Source organism: Schistocerca piceifrons, chromosome 1, assembly GCF_021461385.2.
Source record: "Schistocerca piceifrons isolate TAMUIC-IGC-003096 chromosome 1, iqSchPice1.1, whole genome shotgun sequence".
In the NCBI taxonomy this organism is placed as follows: domain Eukaryota; kingdom Metazoa; phylum Arthropoda; class Insecta; order Orthoptera; family Acrididae; genus Schistocerca; species Schistocerca piceifrons.
In genome coordinates this window covers 61,270,853-61,285,065 of record NC_060138.1, presented here as the reverse complement: position 1 = coordinate 61,285,065, position 14,213 = coordinate 61,270,853, and positions in this window count along the sequence as shown.

The window sequence follows — 14,213 nt, the reverse complement described above, 5'->3', positions numbered from 1 at the left end:
TGCTTCGCGGCTCATCTGGAGCAGCAGCAGACGCTTTCGCAACTTCTGTTGCTAGCGCCTGACCTGCGGTGTTGACAGTGATTTCATTTTGGTCACCACTTCCTTGTTCTTAATAAATACCACTTACATTCTGATCGAGGAAAACAACTGGAGACGGAAGTTTTGCAGCCACTTCCTAAATTTGTAGATAGCTGCTGATCTTTGCAATCAGCTACTTCACCTGTTGCTTCTTGTAAATTAATACTGACTACAACCCCTTCATTTTCTGATACCGTATGTTTATTACCTTTCTGTGCATCAGTTTCGATTCGCATTCTGCCTTCCGGTTCTTCTGCCTCCTTCAGATTGTTTGTGCTTACGAACTGAGGAAGTTGTACAGGACAGCTCGTCCTCTGAATAACTATCAGTTGTCTCCAAAGGTCGTTTTTTTCGGTTGCATTTCAGTTTCACGAGTATTAGCAGGATTTCCTTTTGTTGTTGACGGGGGAAATTGACTGTCATCGTGAAGGGGGACATCAGCTTGGCTCGCTGCGTTAACATCCTCAACCAGTTGTTCCCGGCTATTCTTTGGTAACAGATCATTTAAGATAAGTTTCTGGCGTAGTATCAAATTACTTTCAAGGACAACAATTCGCCGCAGACATTCCTGTCTGAGGTGGCCGGTTTCGTTACAGATATGACATGTAGCTACCTGATCCGTATAAACAATTTGTGCCTTATATCCACAAATAGTTATGTGGTAATGGAGATGACTTGAAGCTGAAGACGCATGCTGGAGACCATATTGGCATATCTGCAGATGAGTGCCAAAAGGTTGAGACCACGGACTGGGATTGGGAACAGTTCAGGACATGATTTCAGTACAGTCCTGAAGAGGAAATATTATATGTCTAAAAAAAGGGTCGAGTCGGTCTGGAGTAACCCCTGGAAATTTACGAAGTGAAATGTTGAGGCAAGCTCATGATCCTGTCATGTCAGGAGGCTGATGAGCTGGAGTTCGACGCATTACGGAAAATTATTGGTGGATAAGAGCTCTGGTCCGTGGCTGCAAATCTTGTAACCCCACAGCAACCTCTCTAAACCAACACTTAAGATCACTTGGAGAATGTTGTCAACCAGTTAACCTTTGCGCAGCTACTTCAAAAGATCGCCGAGATTATCACTGACGCGCGCATTGAGACCTCAGAACAGGAAGTGCTTGTCCATATTAGCCATAATCACCTGACCCTGATACTCTTACCCCACAGCAAGTTCCCTGAAGGCTTACACACTGTTGTCCAAGACCTACTGGCACCCCTAAAACTCTTAACATCTGTAGCGGATGAACGACTGTATTACCATATGGACACCGTCACTGAAACCCAGAGGGGAGCCAGACTGCAGGTGGTGTAGGGACCAATGAGGTACTTTTGGTAGCAGCAGACAGCATGCACAAAGCAGTGCTGCCCCGTCTGGAGCTGTTGCAAACCTGGACCGAGTGGATTATCATCGGCCCCACAAAACTAATACACACATAAATTTTTTTTTTTGCATCACCTCGATTACGAGAGTTCCGGAACCTGTACAGGAAAGTGGAATAGATATCGACATAAACATATTTTCTATCCTTTTTACTGCTCATGAAAACGACACATTGCATGTTGTACCACCATACAACGAGACCTTCAGAGGTGGTGATCCAGATCGCTGTACACACTGGTACCTCCAATACCCTGTAGGACGTCCTATTGCATTGATGCATGTCTGTATTCGTCGTGGCATATTATCCTCAAGTTCTAGATTGTCCTACCGCTCAATGGCGATTCGGCGTAGATCCCTCGGAGTGGTTGGTAGGTCACTTTCATAAACACCACTTCTCAATCCATCCCAGGCATGTTCGATAGGGTTCATGTTGGCCACTTCTAGTCGAGCGATGTCGTTGTGCTGAAGAAAGTCATTGACAAGGTGTGCACGATGGGGGCGTCCATGAAGAATGCCTCAACAATATGCTGCCGACATCGTTGCACTGCCGGTTGGAGGATGGCATTCACGTATTTTACAGCCGTTACGGCGGCTTCCATGACCACCAGCGGCGTACGTCGGCCCCACATAATTCCACCCCAAAACAACAGGGAATCTCCACCTTGATACACTCGCTGGATAGTGTGTCCAGGGCGTTCAGTCCTACCGGGCTGCCTGCAAACGCGTCTGCGACGATTGTCTGGTTGAAGGCATATGCGACACTCATCAGCGAAGAGAACGTGATGCCAATCCTGAGCGGTCCATTCGGAATGTTGTTGTGCCCATCTGTACTGCGCTGCATGGTGTCGTGGTTGCAAAGATGGATCTCGGCATGGATGAAGGGAGTGAGGTTGTGCATCATGCAGCCCATTGCGCACAGTTTGAGTCGTAAAAAAGACAAAAAAACATTATTCAACATGGTGGTGTTACTGTCTGGGTTCCTCAGAGCCATAATACATAGGTAGTGGCCATCCACTGCACTAGAAGCACTCGAGAGGCCTGAGCGAGGCATGTAATCGACAGCTCCTGTCCCTCTGTACCTCCTTCATGTCCGAACATCGCTTTGGTTCACTCCGAGACGCTTGGGCACTTTCTTTTTGAGAACCCTTCCTGGCACAAAGTAACATTCGGACGCGATTGAACCGCGATATTGACCGTCTAGGCTCGAGGTGTGTACCTCCTTCCTGGTGGGATGACTGGAAATGATCGGCTTTCGAACACCGTCCGTCTAATAGGCGTTGCTCATCCATGGTTGTTTACATCTTTGGCCGGATTTAGTGACATCTGTAAACAATGAAAGGGACTGTGTCTGTGACAGTCAACGTCAATCTTCAGGAATTCTGGGAACTGGGGTGATGCAAAACTTTTTTTGATGTGCTTGTATATAGTACCACATTCATGCGAGTTCAACCCGTTACCCGCCGAGAAATCTGTGATGTCCTACGAAGGTATTGGCAAGTAAAACATGCGTTCTTCCCGAAAGGCGGGTCACATTGGCCCATTCCAGTAGCAGATCCATAGTCATCATCTGTACTTCTTACGCCCTCGGCAGTACACAGCGTTTAGAACTGAATCAGCAAGGGATTTAGATCAATGGCACTAATTGCGACTTTTATGGACCTACCTTCGGGTTACTGAACACCATCTGTGAAGCCACAACTCTGAAAGTCACATACTTGCCGCTACTTTGCTTGCTGACACTTCAGTTCGGATGCTATCTGAAGTTGACGTTGCGGCGAGTGGGTCTGCTCCTGTGATCTGCAAAATAGGCCGAATGAAGGAAGCGAGTACAAGTAGGTGAGGTAAAGCACTTCGGTACTGTCTGTAAAATTAAAGAGGTTTACTAAAGGCAAAAACAGGTTAGTAAATAGTTAGATAACTTTGAGATGATGAGCACGTGGGTGCGAAGCCGTATTCTTCTAGGTAGTCGAAGCGATGTTTCGAGACCGTTTGTTCTTGATGAAATGGGCGAAAGTAGAGATGCGCTAGTTGAGCTCTACAGCGTCGGCCAGGGGGCGCTGTGGTCGGCGTAGCTCGTCCGCTCTCGTTGTGCCAACCTTAGAGCGTGCACCTACTCTGTGGCATCGGAACTATCGATAACACAGACTTTTATAGCCTGCCTGAACCACATGCTGACGTTCCAGAATGAACATGTATTTTGCAGTATATGCTTGGACACGTGAAGGATAACGATACCAAAGAGCAGCACAGGATAATCGTGGTAAGAAACCACCACATCTGTCACTATCAACATTTTGATGAGAGCAGGCATAGTTTACTGCCACCACAAGTGCAGAGTTGCCCTGGTCCCATCTTACCACTCTCGAGCCTGCAGGTTCACGCTAACAGTATCAGCACGAGATAAGAAATTATCCTGTCTTTGGGAAACGAAGTGAGGCAGTGCAAAACAAGAATCAACAACACAGTGACTGATCCTCTAGAATGTGGAATGCTCTAAAAAGTGTAAATACAAAGCATGCAATAAAGAGTATACACATATGGCAGCTAACTAGAATTTGTGTTCCACACTTGTGTTTTGATCAGGAGTTTGTAAAGTGGAAATTGTAAAGGTAGTAGCACCTGAGTTTCACGTATAATTTATACAGACAGGAATTCAGTGGGTCTAATTACTCCAAGAAGTGAGCAGTTCAGTCATGCAGGTATAAGTCAGTCCTCGAGGGCAAATTCTGGGCGCTTGTCAACACTCGCTATGTCAGCACTTATGCTGTGCCACGGTTTCAGCAACTACAGGCCGGGCACTGGGGGAATAATCAAAGTTTTGGGACGTTTCAGCAGTGTCCGCAGGATGTGTACATGACCTCAGTGTAACATGCCTTGAAACATCCCCTTAGAAAAATTAAAAAATGACAGTGCTGGGAAACCTCTTACATTATTTCATTTTCAAACAGCTGAGCAAAACTCAACGTACTCAAACCGTTTTCTCTTTACTTATTCTGATCATCACTAAACTGACACACAATATTTTTGGCGCAACGCAATCTGACTTTCAGTAATCCCTACAAAAGAATGGCCCTTACCAACAATAACCTATACCTTTCATGAATCACTTACTTCACAAAAATATTCGTTACTCGAACTACTGCAACATAGCGACCACCAATACTGCCAACTAAATAAAGGATTTAAGTACTGAAGGCACTAACTACTGATAGGCATAGTTAGCAAATGAAAGATTTTGATATAGAACAAACAATATATTTGCTTAATAATGTTCAAACGTCATCATATATATCTATCAATTCATGACATCCATCTTTACAAATTTCCTTTTTCTGGCGGACACACGCCCAGGTCGTCCGCTTATGGCAACCTCTCAAAACTCTGGCATCTCACTCTCCACATCGACCACTGCTAGCGGATCACCTCCAACTACCCAACGCTATGCGGTGTTCATATCCAGCTGCCCAATACTACAATAGTGAAAATTCCAACAATGCCAACCAGCCACACACTGCACACAGCACAGTCAGTGATTTTCATACAGAGCGCTACGTGGCGTTACCAACATAAAAACCTAAACAGCCTACTTACAACCTGCCTTGACGTGTATAAAAGCTGACAATCTGGCCAGGCTGTGGGTGTTGCGACTGCTGATGTTCGAAATGACATCTTCTGTTTGTTGGTTGCCCCTGTAAGGCCACCAAAGTCGTTCCATCATCCAGGAACGACCAATAATCGGGAATCCAGTTGCAGCCTGGAAATGGTTCGAGCTAATGGCCTCTCAACTTGGAGCCACAGGGGTCCGAATGCACCAACCTCTACACTCCAGTCATTAGTCACACGTCCAGACTCAGGACCACCACTGCTACCACTGAGGTTCGTTCCGCTGGTTCGTTCCGACGGCCGTTACGTGAGCAAAGTCGCCGCCGTCCGACGCAGCACAAAGGCACAACAATACGCTGTTAGCAAGGCGCCACTAAGCATTGTTGACCGAGAGAACTGACACTAGTACGCCTTAGTCCGACCACCGCACAATGCATGTACGACTACAAACTCAGAAGTCAATAAAGTAGTGGTCACCACTAGCTGCTTTCATCTTCTGCATCTACTCTCCACCTGTACCACTCGTGTGCACCCGAGAGCACCGTTTCCATTAATACAGATATTACGCCTATATCTCTCAAAGGCTGCAAATAATGAGTTCGAAATATACTCTGAGTTGACAAAAGTCATGGGATGCCTCCTGCCATCATGTTGGAACTCCTTTTGCATAGTATAATGCAGCAACTCGACGGGGCATGGACTCAAGTAGTCGTTCGCTGCAGAAAAATTGATTTCTGCTGCCTCTGTAGCCTCCCATAATTACGAAATTGTTGCCGGTCCAGGATTCTGCGCACTGACTGATCTCTCGGTTGCGTCACATAAATGTTCGTGCTGGGCGAACTGGGTGGCCCAAATAGTCACTCAAATTGTCCAGAATGTTTTTCACACCAGCTGCGAACAATTTTGGCCTGGTGACATAGCGTATTGTTATCCATAAAAATTCCATCGTGGTTTGGGAACATGACGCTTATAAATGGCTGAAGATGGTCTCCAAGTCATCAAATATCGAGACGAACGAGTCCATTTCCTGTAAACAAAGACCACACAATTATGGAAGACACCTCCTGATTGCACATTGCTTTATTGACAGCTTGGTTCCATGGCTTCGTGAGGTCTGCCCCAAACTCGAACCCTTAGCAACTGAAATCGGGACTCATCAGAGCAGACCACGGTTTTCCAGTCCTGTATGGTTCAACCGATATGGTCACGAACCCAGGTGAGACGCTACAGGTGATGTCGTGCTGTTGTCAAAGGCGCTTGCGTTATTTGTCTGCTGCCATAGCCTATTAACGCCAAATTTCGCGGCACTGTCCAAACAGAAACGTTTCTCATACGTCCCACAGTGATTTCTGCGGTTTTAATTTTAATTTTAATAATGAACAGCTTCAGTTGCACCGTTTACCTAGAATTTATCTAGGTTTCATTCGGAATAAACCATCCTTCTTCAGAAAAACAGTAACTACCGTTTGTCCATAGTGGACGTCGTCAAGCTAAAACTACACATCCATAAATTAACGTCAGACTGTAAAAACTTATCTGGAACTGCCTCGGCCCCACTTCGCGACCACGATGCGGCAGCCACGAGTGCTGTACTGGAACTGACTGTAGCGTCATGAGGACCGCCTAGGCGGACACAATACTTTGCGCCTGCGCATAAACTGTATGATAGTTACTTCTTGGGACAAGATGTGAACTTAATTTCTGCCCTAGAATTTACTAGTAAGGTGAAATAAAAGGTATAGGCGAGGAAAAGGGCATAGTTGTTAACCTGTACAGAACGTACTTAGATCGACTGTCTTAACAATCATGAAGTATCACGCCTAAGTTCCTGTACAGCACTCGTGGCTGCCGCATCGCGGTCGCAAAGTGGGACCGAGGCAGTTTCAGTTACGTTTTTACAGTCTGACGATAATTTATGGATTTGGAAAAAAATGGCTCTGAGCACTGTGGGACTTAACTTCTATGGTCATCAGTCCCTTAGAACTACTTAAACCTAAGTACATCGCACTCATCCATTCCCACGGCAGGATTCGAACCTGCGACCGTAGCGGTCGCGCGGTTACAGACCGTAACGCCTAGAACCTCTCGGCCAATATGGCCGGCATGCATTTGTAGTTTTAGCTTGACGATGTCCACTACGGACAAACGATAGATACTGTTAGTTTGAAGATGGCTGGGTTATCCCGACTGAAACCTACGTAAATTCTAGGTAAACGGTGCAACTGAGGCTGTTCATTATTAAAATTAATACAGTTGCTGACAGGGCCGCGAAATGTTGAAGATATTTAATTTCTGCGGTTATTTCACGCAGTGTCGCTTGTCTGTTAGTACAGACAATTCTACGCTAACGCCTCGGCTCTCGGTCGTCAAGTGAAAGCCATCGGACACTGTGTTGTCGGTGGTGAGAGGCAATGCCTGAAATTTGACATTCTTGGCACGTTCTTGACAATGTGGATCTCGGAATATTGAATTCTCTAACGATTTCCGAAATGGGAGATCCATGCTTCTCGCTCCAACTACCATTCCGCGTTCATAGTGTGTTAATGCATCCATAATCATGCCGGACGATGTTTCACATGATTCATCTGAATACAAATGACGGCGCCAACAATGCATTGCCCTTTTATACCTCGTTTTACGCGATACTGTCTTCATCTGTATACGTGCACATCGCTATTCCATGATTTTTGCCACCTCAGTATATAATTATTCCTGCATTAATTTTTAGGATTTACTGAATGATCAGCCGGCACTGAACAACAAATTGTTTTACGATTGTATAGCACATTTTTAAATGACATAAGTTAACCTGTTTTATGTCGAACTAATGTTCGGCGGGGTCAGGAATTTTTCCTGTCTCGAGATGACTGGGTGTTGTTGTGTCGTCTTCATCATCATAATTGATTCCCATTACGGTCGGAGGAAGGCAACGGCAAACCTCCTCCATTAGGACCTTGCCTAGTAAGGCGCTGCGGGTCTCCCGCATCGTTCCCCTACGCTCTGTAAAGAAGCATGGGACTTCATTTCATTTCAATGTTGTAATACATTAGTGTAGTGCCTGTATTTTACAATATCTGTAAAGTTCAGTGCAATGTTCCTTCAGACATGAATGTATGTCTGAAGGAAACATGCATCGACCTATACCTACACTGTAAAATACAGTCACTATACCAATATATTACATGCAAAGGCGAAGCCAACGTGACGAGAAATCTACTAAAGTTGTCTGAAAAGTAATGCATCGTAGTTTTGTTTTCAACAGTTCTTTATTGAACATAACGAGAATTACACACACACACGAAAGAATGGTGTTTTATCTGTACACCATGTTTTTCCCTGTAATGTCTATCCTGTTCTATGGCCTTCATCTAGCACGAAACCAACCCTTGTCCTGGTGGCGGAGCCAATGCTTCACAGTGTGAATCACCTCCTCATCGTTCTCAAAAGGTCGTCCACTGTCCAGTCGTACTGAGTATGTCCTCGCGAATGACAACATCAGCTTGCTGTAACATGTCATGCGTGACAGCCGGGGATGGTCTCCCCGACCGCTGCAAATCGTGGAGCTCCTCCGCGTTTTTATGAAACAGATCTGATGATGGTCATTTTAGACCGAAACTGGTAACGTGTAAACAAAAAGTTTGTGATCATAGACGTAAAGTAAAGGAAAATTATTGCATATACGGGTCACTGTTTTATTCGCGACAGTGTCGCAGCTTGTGAGACTAACTGCTCTTCTGTCGACAGCAGATGCTCCATCGACTTTGCACAAGCGTCTCTGAAAATTTCCTACAGTTTCTTTCTCTGCCGTTAAAAATTCAATCAGGGCACTTTGCTTGTAACCTACATCGCCTACAGACGCCATGTTGAAATTGTTCTGCAGCTACGCCATCTGTCGGAAATGACGGAAACTTGGAGCGCTCTCAGGAGACTTGAAATAACACTTACGTAACGTTTCGAATTTGTAGCATTGTTTGCGGCTGAGAAAAAAAAATGCGATGCATTCATTTCTTGGTAACCCTCATAAATAGGTCTGCCCTGTGTGGAAATCACAAATCGTGCGAGCAGCGTGGGATATGGACACTGGGACATATGGAGTTATGAGTCGTTCACGGTTGGTTAGTTAGGTTAGTGTTGTTTAACGTCCCGTCGACAACGAGGTCATTAGAGACGGAGCACAAGCTCAGGTTAGGGAAGGATGGGGAAGGAAATCGGCCGTGCCCTTTCAAAGGAACCATCCCGGCATTTGCCTGAAACGATTTAGGGAAATCACGGAAAACCTAAATCAGGATGGCCGGAGACGGGATTGAACCGTCGACCTCCCGAATGCGAGTCCAGTGTGCTAACCACTGCGCCGCCTCGCTCGGTGAGTCGTTCACGGAAGAGGCTTCGGATAGCCGAAGTGTTTAGGGTACCCACTTGCGACAGTTCGAAAATCTGGGTTCGAGTCCCACTCTGACACTAATTTGCATAGGTTCCTGGCAGACTGCGTATCTGTTGCGTAATCGTATACAAAATTTGCGAATACGTTTCATAATAAAATGTTGCAATAGATAGAAATTAGCAAGTGGCTAGTGCGCATATTCTTAAGTAACTCCTGACAATTTTTTTATCTCTCAATTACGTATGTATTAGCGCCTTTTAATGTAGCAAGTATCTTTTATTATAGCTGCTCTTTCAACTCATGGCTTTGGGCTACAGTGTTGTAAAGTGTGTAACTATGTTACGATTGCTTGTTAAACTGTATACATGAAGCTAATGTTTTGACGTTGTACTAGCTTTGAAATATGTTTACAACTGGGCTTTAATCAGTATTTATAAGAGTTTTGGGTGTTGCATACCATTTCAACTTGTAAACATAAACTACGCCCCTCAGATGCTTTCGGGTCGGCGGTCTCCCCTCCCTGGGATTTTGATTTGAGCCCAGACAACTTACCTGGCGATATGACTAACTCGAATCCGGCTGCTGGCTTCGTCTCCAGGATACTGGAAAGTCTGGTGAATTGTGGCTGATACATCGTAACGTGGCGCGCTCCATCAGCTGTTAATGGAATACAGTTCGTCACCCAGATTTACTAGCTACATTTTCGTGCATAAATTATTTTAGTTCTATTCTTGGTTGGTCTTCGAGCATTTAATTCAATTTTTACTTGTCTTCGTTTGTGATAAACTGTTTACTTTGTTTCATAAGATTCTGTGGATACTGGCGCTCCTGATTCATATACTTTTATTAAGGTTCTATGGGTTCTAGCGTACCTGTTTGTATATATAAGGCAACCTCCCGACTAACTGACCCCCTTACCCAATGTGGCTTCCGACCCTCCTTCTCTGCTGAAGACCAACTCCTTAACCTCGTTCACCTGCTGTCCCTCCAGCTCAACTCCCGTCGCTCCGCCATTTTTGTCTCCCTTGACCTCCATAATGCCTATGACCATGTATGGCATCCCGGTCTTTTCTTTAAACTCCAAACCTACGCCGTGCCTATCAATTTTGTCCGTCTGGTCGACTCCTTCCTCTCGCACCATCCTTATTATGTCACCCTCCACAATACGAACTCCTGTATATTTTGTCTCACTGCTGGCGTCCCCCAGGGCTCTGTTCTCTCCCCTCTCCTTTATCTCTTGTATACAGCTGATATGCCCAAGCCACCCCCACCTGTCCACCTTCTCCAGTATGCTGATGACACCGCCTTCCTGGATATCATACCCTTCAACGGTCCCAACGTACCCTCCAAACCCACCGCTTGGTGTAACCAGTGGTTCCCCTCCAAAACCCAGGCAATCATCATAGGCCGCACCACACGCTCCTTTCATCTCCATGATATCTACCTCACCCTTTATGGTCGTCCCATCCAGCTCACCCCCAGCCTGAGATACCTTGGCCACACCCTCGAGCAACACCTCACCTGGACCCCTCACCTCCAGACAATCCAGCAGAAAGCCCATTCCCGCAACTGCCTTCTAAAACTTCGTTCTGGCCCGACATGGGCATTGCATCCTTCTACCATCCTCCACACCTGCAAACCCCTCATCTGTCCCATGTTCTGTTATGCCAGTGTTGCCTGGAGCTCTGCTACCACCCACATTTACAAGGCCCTCCTAATCCTCGAACGCCATGCACTCCGCCTTGCCTTCCGTATCCGCCTTTCTTCCCCCGCATGGCTCCTGTATGAAATCATCCCCTTCCCCCACCTCCTCCTGTTCCCCCAACATCTCCTCATCCTTTGCATTGTACTCAGGCTTGATCCCTCCACCCTCTGGTTTCCTCCGTCCTCTCCACCCCCTGCCTGTTGCCGCACCTCTATTGCTGTAACCCTCCCTCTCTCCACTTCCACACCCTCCATCTCCTTCATCAGGGCTATTTCCAGCACCCCACCCTCCAGGATGATGAACTTTGCCGTGACATCTACCCTGCCAACTCTAACCTGGTCTTGTTTCCCTCCTCCCCAGATCCCCCTTTTTCGTCTCCCCTCCTTCTCCCAGAACGGATTTTCCTCCTTCCTCCCCCCCCACCCTGAGACCTTATACCTCATCCTTGCCTCTTTCCTTCCCCCATCCCTCCCTACCTGGCCCTCTTCAGCGCGCCCCCCAACCATCTCTCCCCTCTCTTCCCCTCCCTCCCTCCCTTCTTCCAGTCTCCCTCATCTCCTTGCACCTGGCAGATCCTCCGTTTTGATCTTCATCAGTGTGCCACGTCAGTGTTGTGCTTAGTGCTGTTCCTCCTGTGCATCAAGAGGTGTGATTTTAATTGTGTGCTGCCTTGAGGTTCGCTGTCAGTGTTTGTTATGTGCTACGCCATCCGTCGCTGCTTTTATGCTCCAGTTATACTGTGCCTTGTGTTCTTTTAATTGTTTGTTCTATGTCTTTCGGCTGAAGAGCAGTGACTCATCGTCGGCGATAACAAATCACTAAGGGTAGAAACTTTATATTTGGAAAAGTTGTTGGTCTTATACTGCAGGCGTCGTTTACGAAGACATTTGCCGAAATATCACCCCTAACGTCATGAAATAGGGCATGAGAAGTTCCTTGAAAAAATGTTATTAAGGTAGTTTTGAAGCTAGACTTTCGAAAACTATCATCTTGTTTATCGGTCAGAAATAGAGAAATACATGTTTCAGCATTTTTGAAAATGAGGGTGAAATAATGGGGGGAAGTTTGTTTTGTTAAAGAATTACTGAAGTATTTTTGAAGCTACATTATGAGAACAGGTATTTCGCTTCTCAGTTCAAACAAAGGAGATGAAGTGTATTATGAAAATGAAAGAGTTTTAAACCTAAATCTATGAAAATTAGAATCTGACTTCGCAGCTAGAATAAATAGAAGAGATTTTGCAAATTCAACCCATATGGGGGAGAAAGAGTGGATAAAAGATTTTATGGAAGTACTTGAAGCTAAATCTCAGAAAATTTTTATTTGGCATCTCTGCCAGCAATAAAAAAATTATCATGCAACTGATTTTGGAAATTTAACCCCTAAGGGAGTGAATTAGGTGCTCAAATATTTTATGAAGATCTGTAATTGTGAAAGCGTTTAGAAAGCTAAATTTCTGAAAATTATTTTTGGCTCCTCGGTTAGAAATTAAAAAACGGATCTTTCACTGCTGTTTTTGTTAATTCAACTCTTATAGGGGGTGAAATAGGGCCAGACAGATTCATTGACTCATAATTGCCTAGCCTAAACCACTAGGGAGAGAAACTTGAAATTCTGGGAGATGTGGATCTCATACTGTAGGCATCATTTAAGAAGCGATTGTCCGAAATTCCACACCTAAGGGGATGAAATAGGAGATGAAAGGCTTTTCGAAAATATAATCTTTATTAAGGCAATTTTCGAGCTGGAACTATGAAAATTGGTATTCGATTTCTCAGTCAGAAACAAAAACAATTGTTTCAGTATTAGTAGAAAATCAACCATGAAGGGGGTAAAATAGTGGGAGAAATTCTTTTGAAAATAAATCGTTGTTAAGGAAACTCTTAAAACATTTTTAAAGCTACAACTGACCTCTCTGTTAGAAAGAAAGAAATTAGTGTTGGGGATGAAAGTTTCTTCGGCAATATCTCCACAAGAACACAAAGGACATGATGAATTGGACTCCAGCTACTAGAATCACTTTTTGGTCAGAAGTACATTCTATTAAAATTATTTAGCCTGCAAAAGTTTAGAAGGTGCTGCAATGTGCGAACAACAAAAAAAATCGGTTAAAGAAAAGGGAAAAAAAAATCTTTGCAGGCCATACAGTCTACCCGACCAAACCAGCGGGCGTTAAGCTAGTTTTGTATATAGACCTGATCAGCTAACTTCGCATCGTCAGTCTGTTGATTACTATTTTTCGCATATATTCCGTATTATTTGCGATCTGTTAATATTAATTATTTCAATAAACGAAGTATTATGTCCTTCCGAATGCTGAACAGCTGTACATCCATTTTAGAAAACCTGTTACACTTTTCTGATTTGTTTTAACGAACTTTTCGTATTATTTACTGACTCTTCGTAGCGTATCTTTATTGTCCGATCCTTATGTGACGTTGGCTTACCTATGATTTGAGTCTGTACAAACTTCTGAAGATGGCAGATTAATCTATGAAACAGGTAACATGAAATTCATAAAACTTTTGTACAGATTACGATTGATTTTGGGTGAAATGAATCTACACTACAGCTGCTGAGAAGTAGCTATGCACAACATCAATAACCATTAATTAGGTTTCATCTATAAATGTTTACTTCATGTTATCTGAAAGTCGTTTCTTACCAGTTTGCGAATTCTTAACAATTTTTTCCTTATTTCACGCGATGTAAGGACTGAGCTGTTCTATCTCTGCACGCATTTGGCGTTCTGGTTTAGCTGTGCGTATGTTCTTTATTGAGTCAGATTTACCTGCAAGTACCGTTGTATTTAGTGTAGTAGGCAGTTCTAGGAATGACACCGCAGTAATAATCACATGAACGAACTTATAGTCTAGACGCTTCGTAAGTGCGAAAGAAAATGGATATAAACTACGAATGAAATGTGCCATTTGTGAGGAGGTGCCTAGAAACTCCTTCCATCACTAATCTACTTGAACCTCTTCCTCTTATTTAGGGCCCTGCTTTCCTCAGGGTGTCTCGTTCACAAGGCGTTTCTGGTTTTGTTGACAAAACATCAGTTAC